The sequence below is a fragment of the Ciconia boyciana genome, chromosome 1, assembly GCF_034638445.1.
Source record: "Ciconia boyciana chromosome 1, ASM3463844v1, whole genome shotgun sequence".
In the NCBI taxonomy this organism is placed as follows: Eukaryota; Metazoa; Chordata; class Aves; order Ciconiiformes; family Ciconiidae; genus Ciconia; species Ciconia boyciana.
This window is the reverse complement of record NC_132934.1, coordinates 186287063-186297469: the sequence shown is the minus strand read 5'-3', so window position 1 is coordinate 186297469 and position 10407 is coordinate 186287063. Positions and strand designations below refer to the sequence as shown.

The following is a 10407-nucleotide window of genomic DNA, read 5'->3' as shown; positions in this document are numbered from 1 at the left end:
ACTTCCTTGCGTTTACGGCACGTGGATTACCTGAGAGAAGGGGCTCAAAATGTGGTGGCGTGAAAGGTGGAGGCCCAGAAGAGAGGAAGCGAGAAAGACCAAACGACAGAGCAGAATCACGTAAAGCTCACCTCCTTAGAAAGTCAGTGCTTAAAGAAGAAAAAACCTACCTCATAACATAGTGTTTTATTCAAGTGCATGGGTTTTAATTTTAGGAAAGGGTTGCCTACACAAGTCCAGGTAAAGGCACCCTCCTCCGAACCGGCACTCTGGCTCAGATGAGGAGTTGACCCCAGAACCCACCTGCTCCTCCCAGTGTCTGTAGAAGCTGGGAAAGGAGAAAGGACGGCCTGAAACCACTACCTAGCAAGCTCTTTGTGCAGGTATTCTGAAGTAGCTTGTGACCCTACTATGCTTAAATAAGCGGCTTCCCCCACTCCAAACAATCTGTGTGTTGGAAGCAGCTCCATGGCATCTTCAGACACTCCTGCATTTTCTTCATTTTTATTCATCTGAAAATAGCCCCCTCATGTCTCTGATTGACCGAATGCTTTTAAGCGAAGTTAGCTGGAAAATAAGTCACCAAGCGTAAATCAGAAGCACATACTTTTATACTGCTTGCAGGAACCTGCGTGCAAACTTGCTGACTTGACCCTCAGAGAACTGAGGGCTTCAACAGCAGGTTGGAGAAGCTGTGCCCAGGAAGTCTCAGCAAAGCAGCGTTCCCTCAGAGTGAGGGAAAACATGCCGTTCTTTGAATAGTTATGCCATTAGCAGACTATTATTATCAGGGACGGTGCGTTAGGGATTCGGAGGTATTAGATGTGTGATTTTTAATTTATGAACTGATTTACTCAGAGGATAGCGTGACTGCCAGGAGAATGTCTATCTGCTGTAACACCGATGTCGCTAGGCAGCAGACAGATTTTTTTTTTCCAGAATGAAATTGAAGAAAGGAAATTGCGCTTGGCAATGTGTAATTGGGAAATGAGGACAGGCACCTCAGAAGGGCTGAAAGCTTTGAGATACGGGAGTGGGAAATAACAGCTAAAGGCCGGAGCGAAGGAATGAGTTCAGAGGGCTCGTCGTGCAGGCACAGCTGTGCGCTGCTGTCAGGGAAAGGAAATGGAAACTAAAGCCCAAGCAGGAGCTCTGCTGCCTCAACGAGGCATCTGCCATGTCCCCGGATGTCCCATTTCACCACCGTGACATCTATCCATCTCTCCCTCTATAAAAAGAAAGATGCGCTTCCGTGTAGATCCCCTCGGTTCTCAGCTAAAAGAGGAGGACTCGGGCAGCTGCTGCTCTCACTCACCGCTTGCGCATTCGGCTGGGACAGAAGCTGTTGCGCCCGCCGTATGTTTTGTCATGCCTAGAGTACAGGTTCGATCTAGGACATCTTTCTGCCATTAGATGGCTGGGGACAATCAAGGCCATGGTTCTGTTGACATAGGTTATTTTATTTCCTAAAAGTAAGCTTATAAATATGATCAGAACGGCAGTTAGGTAATTAGAAAATAGCCTGTAATCACTCCAGAGGAAATGGTACGAACAGCTAGTTAAATACCCAGCCAGTGCGGGCTAACACCATACTCCCGCAACTGCTTCCAGGACAGGGGCAGATTTTAATCTGAACACAAACTTTCAGTGGCCTGGATGGCATAATTTTAAAATAATTTTCTTTCCTTTTTTTACCATGCCCACTGTTCTAATATGCTAGTATTTGAATATTCTAATATTCTAATGTTAACATGAAATGAGGGAGCTGCTCATACTGTCACTGGTTTCATTTTTGCCCTTGTAGTTTGTCACCCCATCCCAACTAAACCATTTAAATAATTCGCTACTAGATTTTGTGTTTTAGACAAGACATCTATACAGCCCTTTTTGATAAACTGTCCGGGCAAGAACTCTATTAGATTTGCTTTTAGGGATTTGCTTCAGGACTTCCAATTTAAACTCTTTCCTGTCTACCACCACATTTTCTTTCAGATTTTAATTAATTTAGTCATGGGAGTTAAAAGCACAATTTCAAAGTCTTTATCATCAGCTATTCAGTGTCACTGGCATGAACGGATTGATGATACACCACAAGTACTAAAATATATATTGCCGTATGAAGTTCATCCATTTACCAAACTCTTCTTAAAATTATTAAAAACTTCCCTAAGTGCATCTCCCAAGTTAAGGCCTATAATGCAACCACTTTCTTCACATTCTTTGACTTCTTATTCACACAAATCTAACATAGAGGCAAGACGGACTATGGGAAGCCTACCTTTTGTTAAGCCTTACTGCTTGAAGCAATTCTAGAGACTTCATGGTGTCAATACACCGTCATATCCGGTCTCCCCGTATACTGCAGTGCCATCCCCAGTGGTGTCCCCTACTTTACCTCATTAGCTATTTCTCCTAATACAGTCTCTCAGTTATGCCACAGCTTTGATTATTACAAGCAACCACTTCGGTTTAGTTAAAGAAATTGAATACAGACGAAACACACCCAGAATTAAAGTACGGGCTTCAATCCCAAGAGATTTGTAAGCACCTGGAATTCATTGTGTGTTAAAACCGCCAGTGCTGACCTTTAAGCGTTCTGGGTTATCCATAAAAATGCCTCTCCCACGTACGATCACTTCAGGACAATGGGATCCCAACCACAAGATGATTGCTTTCATCAACCACAAGATTATTGCCTTCATCAGCTGACTTAGGTTGCTATACACTGCATTTTTCCTTCTGTATATGCCATTGATTGTAGTTACTTTCACATCCCATCTTGTGTTAAGTACTAGCCTAGTAGCTCGCTGACCTACAACACGGTAGTTGATGATTGCCTGCAGAATTGCCTTGTCTTCAGATCCTGGCATGGAGTCAACTCAAATGAGTGTTTATCTGGGTTGGTGTTACAGAGGTTCAGTATATACTACTAAGGAAAAATGTGTTTGTTTTACTGTCACTTAGCTTGGAAAAACGGGCAGTATTGTATATTCTGTTTTAACGACTGTTGTTACTATGGATGCAAATGTAAATCTATTTTTACATTTAATATGCCGTGTGCCAGCAAGATCTAGCGGAAGATCCCTGCAAATGTAAACACCTGCATGCACAGTGACCTACTTACAAGTTACATGGGGGCTTGCACGTAGCCATATAAAGTATTTTTAAAAGCTGTATTCAAAGCCTGTAATTTGAAACAATTTTCGTGCAGTGTGTGGCAGACTGAATAAAAATGATGCTTGGTAGTCATTTATCCAAATTTTATTTAGTTTTAACATACAGAGTTTTCTTTTAAATTACAAAGGCTTACACTGTGCCAAGGACTTGCCATTGTATTGATTTCAATGGGGAATTTTGTTTTGGACTTGATGACATTGGTAGCAGCCCACATATTGAGTGGGTAACATCTAAAATTCAGTGTCATAATGTTCAAGGATTTCCATTGATTTCCAGACAGAGAAAAAATACAAGGACTTACATACATTGAATGCATTCTGTTTATTCAAGAAGGAAGATCTCATACGAGTGCCCATTATGGAAGGCATCTCTTATCATGTACAATAAAATCAACCGTTGCTTCCAGCAGAATACAAAAATACACATCTCAGTGACTTCCATACAATAATAAATATGTAATCATGCATCCAACAATAAAAAGGCACGGAAAACTGGTCACTTAGTAGTCATAAAAATTACTAACTATATTAACAAAGCCACCCAAATTATCTGTACAAGGAAATGTAACAATATATTCCAAAGGTGAAAACACATAAAACATCTTTAAAATAGTATATGCAATAAATACCTCAATTGTTTTTTATATATTAAAAATAAAACTGTGCCATTGTAAACAGTATGTAAACAAACAAAATTCACCGTTCCTTACCATTATTACAAGTAAATAAAGCCAAAAGTTACACCCCTGCTCTGTTAGATATACTTCATTGGCAAGTTTTGTCAGGCAGTTTAAAGTTTTACTCTTTTCTGCAGCAAACAGAGCCCGCTATGTGTGTAATTGTAAGTACTAGAGCAATCGCTAAGCTTCAAGACTGACTACCCAGAAGGTAATAGGTCATCAAATAGTCAGAACTGAAACTAGGAAAAGCAATTTTTGCAGTGTTACGGACAAAAGTCATTTATTTATACTACATATAATAGTGTCAGTAAAACTTAGCTGCTTATATACCACTGCTCTCCTATAGGTCTCGGGGGGGCTGTACAAAGGTGGTAAGCATCCTTACTCCCACGGGCGGAGAAAGTGAGGCACACAAAGGTTAACTGAGTTGCCCCCAGTCTTGCACCAGCTCTGCGGCAGGAAACTAAAGGCAGAATCCAGACCTCCAGCCACTTCCTCCTCATTTCCTCCCATATCCTCTCCTTGTCCTGGCCTTTCAGACAAATAATGGTGTGTCCTGAACTCCAGTCCTGATTAGAATTACAGAAAGATAATGAACATGCAAAAGGAAAGTTGTCTGCTCACTTGGGTGCCCATCTGCTCCCACTAATAACCATGGAGGTTTGCCACTGACTGCAGCGGGAGCACAACAGGAGCTTTTTGCCTCAAAATCTGTAATCGGATCCACATTAGCAGACTAGTGAGCCCAGGCATAGCCCTGTGTATCCTCTGTGAGCCTACTGATTGCCTCGACTGTTTATTCTTTTGAGGTCTGTTTCTATAGCCAACAAAGTCCTGGAAAGTTCAACCAAGGTGCATACTTCCTTCCTTATTAGCAAGGGGAAAAGGAGGAATCTGAATATGATCCTTTCTTAAACAAAATTATAGGAAAAGATTCCTGGGAGTGGTGGGCATTTGCACCGATGTCTTCAGGAAGAGCCTCATGGGGGAATACGGCTGGCTTGCTATTTCTTCAGCTTTTGATAACATTGGCATAACTACCTCATTTTACAAATCCTCCTGTATCCCTGGGATGACTGTCTATGATGAATACAAACTTACCTGTTCTGGACACATACATTTCAAAGTGCATGACAGCTCTTGTTTGAAAATGATATTTTTAGCCTTAGATGAAGAAATTAAGATGTATCTATTTAGCTGTTTCACAGCCTTATGTCTTTTTACAGGAAGAATATACTTAGAGCATACACAATTAAAAGATACCCTGGACAGGGATTTAGGAAGCGCTGCATTACGGTGTTTTTCCTCCCTGATGCTATTAAAGAACTGATCCTTCTGTCTCTAAACAAGTGATTTCTCTAATGTCAAGCAGTTGACTGATCTGCCTTACCACTTCATATTTTCGTAACTTTATTCATCCGTGAAATGTTAAAAGAATCATTCTACAGACTGGCTCTAAAGATACCTCCATGTCTTGATGAGAAGTTTAAAGCCATATACTATATAACATTTTTTTTTTTTGGATAAGGTACTTCAAGTGTCTCATTCCAGATCTGCAGAACCAGGTGAGCTGTATGAAATCAGCAGATATACAAAATAGACGGGACTACTTTTTATTCATCAATAAATAATTCTTCATTTTCATCTGCCACGCTGCGTGCCCTCTTTGTGGAAAGAGGTATGAAAGGTGATCTGTTTTTAGAAGATTCTGTATTAAATCTTACAAAAGTCATTTTAGAAGGTATTTTCTTAGACGTATTCAAGGACCAGATCAATGAAAAATTCTGTACATTCTCTGAGGCATATATTCCCACCTGTGTTGTAGTTTGCAGGTTCTGTAGAAAAATCCAAATAGCAACTGCAGATTTCACATTGGGAAAAAATAAATACATTTCACGCATTTAAAAATTATCACAGTAGGAAAATAGCCAGTAAACAATAGATTCAGAGGGGTTTAATCTTGGCCCCAGTGAGATCAATGGGAGTTTTGCCAAGGATTTCAACAAAGCCAAAATTTCACCCAGAATCGTATACAATTCTTTAGCTGACAACAATCATAAACATCCTGCCACTCCATTGTATAAGTTAAATATTAATAAGCATCTGTAAACATCCTGCGATTCATCTGATATAAAAAAATATCATAATAAAAACAATGCAGCATCTCAAGCATTGTATAGTTTTAAGGTTTTTTGGCTCTACACACAAGTTGGCATCATTATATTGGGCAAAAACAGGGTATGTATATACATATATATGTACAGGTGTGCACACACATACACACTACAGACTAGATACTACATATATACACACATGCACACGCAAATACTGGCAAGAGAACAACATTCATAGGTATGGCATTTAAAAGTCTACCGATAATCAATCTGATGATACCTTTTATGTGAGGAGCAATTTCTACCTACCCAAATCCTCTGTAGGCTTACACATAAATGCTAAAACTGAAATACATGAGCAATCTTCAAGGGGGACTAAAGTGCTCTTTAAAGCTAAGCGCGTGCCTAAGTCCCAACAGATCTATATGTTTGCAAAGGTGATGAATTTTCCTGTAGAGTGAACAGGGCCAAGGGGAAACGAAGGGCAGAAACTATGGAGCACGCAGCAATTTTTACCTAAACCAGCACAAATCATGTTAGATGTTTTCATTTTCTATTGAATATGTTTTTGAATTGAGTGGAAATGGTGTGTTTCAGCTTTTTGCTACAAAATGCTATTCAGAATATATGAGTTATGCAGAAAACTAGATAGTGTCACATCTCTGCAACACCTCCATGTGCACTTTATGCATCCTCTCATGCAAGTAAGTGGATGTTACTACAGAATTAACTAACAGCTGTACTTGACTGGAATACTAGTTTAAGTGACAAGCCTGGCCAATGACAGAAACCACCCATGTTGGGCTGGGATCCTCTCAGGACTTTAAAATACCTTTAGAGTAAATTTGCTTTTTTAAACGCCAGAACATACATTACAAATACATTCATCCAATTCCATAGTGCTCGGCATTTAAAGATACCTGCTCTGGACGTACAATTGTGACAGTGAAAAGTTTTGTTAGTACTAACTGACATGTTTGCCGTCACCGTGAATTAAGACAGGAAGCTGCTAGTATTAGCTATCATTAAATGATTTGTGTGTGATGCCAGCAATGAAGAAGGACCGGATCTCAGGTGCAGAGATCAGGCCCTCTTCACCTCAGAAGCTCCTCAACGGCTTGTACTCTTTACGTACAAATCCCATCTATTGCACGTCTCATCTTCTTGCCCTTTGATGATCCCCTCGGCATACAAGCTTCAGCAAACTAAATTACTAGGTAACTGGCAGCTCTAGGGAGGTCCCATGTTTCAGCTCTTTTAGGATTCAAAGGACATGATGTAAGAGAGTGGCTAATGAAAGGAATTATTTCAGGACAGGTTCACAAGTTGTGCTCCTTGAGGGGAAGAATGGTAATTTTTGTCATATATGGATGACTGCATTTTTCAAAGTGCATGTTTTAAGGAGACAGAAACCCAGGACAGAAAGTACGGACACCACAAGTGACAGATGCCTGTAGAAAATCCTCAGAAATCTGGCTAAGCAGTACAGTCCAAATGCCTATTTCAATATATAGAGATGGTATCTTGTGAGAGGACAGTGCCACTAGAAACCTTCACGGTGAGTATCTGCATGCCTGTGTGCTCGTTGTAAACCTTCACAAACTGTCCAAGTAGAAAACTTTATATTCTTAAAACTCTCATTAAGAGCCCCCAGGCCCTACTTGTCAGCACACGTGCCCTCCCTCCCTGAAAAGCAAGACCAAGCAGCTTCAAATGGCTTTCCTCAACCTTCCCATTCACATAATAATTGACTGTAACTGCAAAGAGAATTAGTCCCAAACAGAGCTTACTTCAACTAACATGGGGAGAAAAACACAGTCATATCTGTTAATGACATTGTCAGGTTATTAATTAAACTAAAAAGTTTTCTATCCAATTAATACTTTAGTTTAATAAAAGTAGGACTTAAAATGCTAATTCACTTTAAATATTCATAGTAGGGATTTGGGGCACTGTGGGGATTTTATTTTTGGCTTTTCACACAGTTTCTATCATGAAAACAAACTACCCAATTTTACTTTTGGTTCATTTCTTCTGGTTTCATCTTTCAGTTCACATGCTCTAGTATAACGTAGCTATACCTGGATCAAACACAACTTCCTAAAATAATTGTTTCCAATGAATTTGGAAAAATCTGGAAAATTATTTAAACTTTGTACCATATTGCTTTCACCTTCAGTATCTTTTCAATCCTAACACTAATCTTTCAATCATACTACAAATATATTTTTCCAAGTATTTGTTCCATAGAATAAAATATAGATTAGTCCCTTGCATACTTGTCCTACTAATAACTACCATATTTTCTAGTATTTTCAAAAGTCTTACACAGCTGGTGGAATTAGCCAAAACACTTCTCTTTCCAAGGGCATTCCAGTAGCTAGTGTTAATTGTTAGTGGTATGGCAAGCTAAATACAGCTTTCAGCGGGGACTGCAAGAGTATAGCTCAAAGGATTTTAGTCCACCATGGCTATGCTAGACTTCAGAGCCTGAAGCCCTGGTCAGTCTAGATCTCCTGGAGCATCCTACAGCTTTTTCCTAGCCTGCCTGTCCAGCTCTTCGGAACAGAAATGGGGGGAGACGTGTGAGGGTCTCATCTTGCCAAGCAGCTGGGAAGTCATCCAGACACAGGAGCCGGGAAGCAGTGTGAGAACATTAGTAGAGACATGACCTGTGTTAAACATAAATTATGCACTAGCTTCTTCTGCCCTTGCTAATATAAATAACAGGTTATATGAACTCATAATCCCATCAAAGAGCTTCTATAAAAAGTGCTTGTGTCAACTGGGAGACAAGGTCTTCAATTATTTAAAATAGATGTTTATAATTCTACCAAGTAAATATATGCATTCTGTGTTGACTGTTCTGAAGGTGGTAGGTCTTTAACCACTGCAGCTAAATTCATTACAATTTGTCCAGGAATACTCTCAGGTCTGTAATTGCCAGCATTTTGTTAGTTTGCCAAAGTGTTAACAGTGCTAGTATTTTATTTTTTACTGTTGATGAGAGGATGATGTTTTAAGTTTAATTCTACAGGCTGAAAAAAAAACTTTCAAAAACTTTTTTTCAGTTAAAATATTGAGGGCAATCACTATTAAGCCTACAGAAGTTGCTATGAATTTTGGTATTAGCTCCAACTGGCTGGAGGAATAGTCTCCTGGAAGTCTCCAGATGGCTTCCAAATGGAAGATAATTTCTGAGAAACAGACTGGGCTTCTGTATGGCAGAAACGAGCATTTCAAGTACATAAGCTAACCATTAACAGAGCTATTAAACCTAATGCAACAGTAGTAGAAAAGAACTAGAAAATTTTTTTCTTTTTGTAAAAAAGATCAATTTCCACACTATAGTCTATACATAAATACAGGAATTTATACAACCAGTAAAGATCTTCTATTGATAATTACCAAATGATGCTTTATCAATCCTGCTGACACTACCATTCATTTCTGAAGAGGCAGCAGAGATATTTTAAGTCCTGTCCAAACTCCTCAGCTTCCTCAAGTCATCAAAAACTCCTCCTTTTACTTAAGACAGCAATGCAGTCATGTACAGTTCCTGCAAACATTAAATCTTCGCAGTTAGGTAAGCAGCATCAAACCTGGATGATATGAAAATCATACCACAAAACATACAATCTATGAAAACAGAATCAAAAAAATGGGAGAGCCCACGGAATAAATGTAACACTAGGGACGCTGCAGTTGAGAGGTACTTACGTTATTGGGGTGAAAAAATAAATTTATAATTACTCCTATAATTTTCTGTGGCTCTCACTTACTCGCACGAGTGACAAGATGATTTCCTGGTTGTAAGCTAAATATATTGTTCCAGCTCGGTTATCCTCAACAATATACATCACTTGTGACTTTTACCTTTCACAAAGACTTTTTGCACTGCTAATTATTAGTCACCAGAGCTGTCAAACTTACATGCAAGAACTTAATACTTAGGGGCACAGAGAGAGCAATGGAGAAACAGTAGTAAACAGTAATGCAATCATTAATAGGAAGCATCAAGCAAAATGGAATCACTGTGGAGGTTTTTGTCTTACATGTCCATTGTGGAATTATCTATGTATAATATGTAGTTTTACATCTGGTTTTAAAGTAGGACTATGGAACATCCTCTCATATTTGCTTTATATATTATTTTTCCATTACATGTGAAAAAGGTCTCCTCCCAGTCTTCCCGAAAGGAAGACTAGATGCATTGAAAAACACTAATAATTTTACCCTTGAAATAAGATCTGTTCATTAGCAAGGCATTATGAAATTTTCATTAAGTGAATTAGCATCGCTGAGTTCAATTAGAAAGTCAAAACTGGCAGGTTACCTATTTCTCTACAAAAAGCATAGGAAAATATGAAATGGGCCATTATTAAAAAAATCAATTCCTCTTGTTTGAATTACAGTTATACAACATTACAGTATGAT

The 10407-nt window shown here is 39.1% G+C and overlaps 1 protein-coding gene across 9 annotated transcripts in view; it reads right to left on the bottom strand.

The window, feature by feature from the left end:
* Nucleotides 1–3357: 3357 nt before the first annotated feature.
* The window catches only part of DGKH (diacylglycerol kinase eta), a 176572-nt gene continuing 169522 nt past the window's right edge, over nt 3358–10407 (bottom strand). For 3 of the 9 annotated variants that reach the window (XM_072850139.1, XM_072850140.1, XM_072850141.1), the window contains one exon: nt 3360–9529. The gene's annotated coding sequence lies outside the window, so the exon portion shown is untranslated. Of the gene's footprint in view, nt 9530–10407 lie in introns of all 9 variants that reach the window. The other 6 variants (XM_072850147.1, XM_072850148.1, XM_072850143.1 and 3 more) reach the window with 5 other exon arrangements.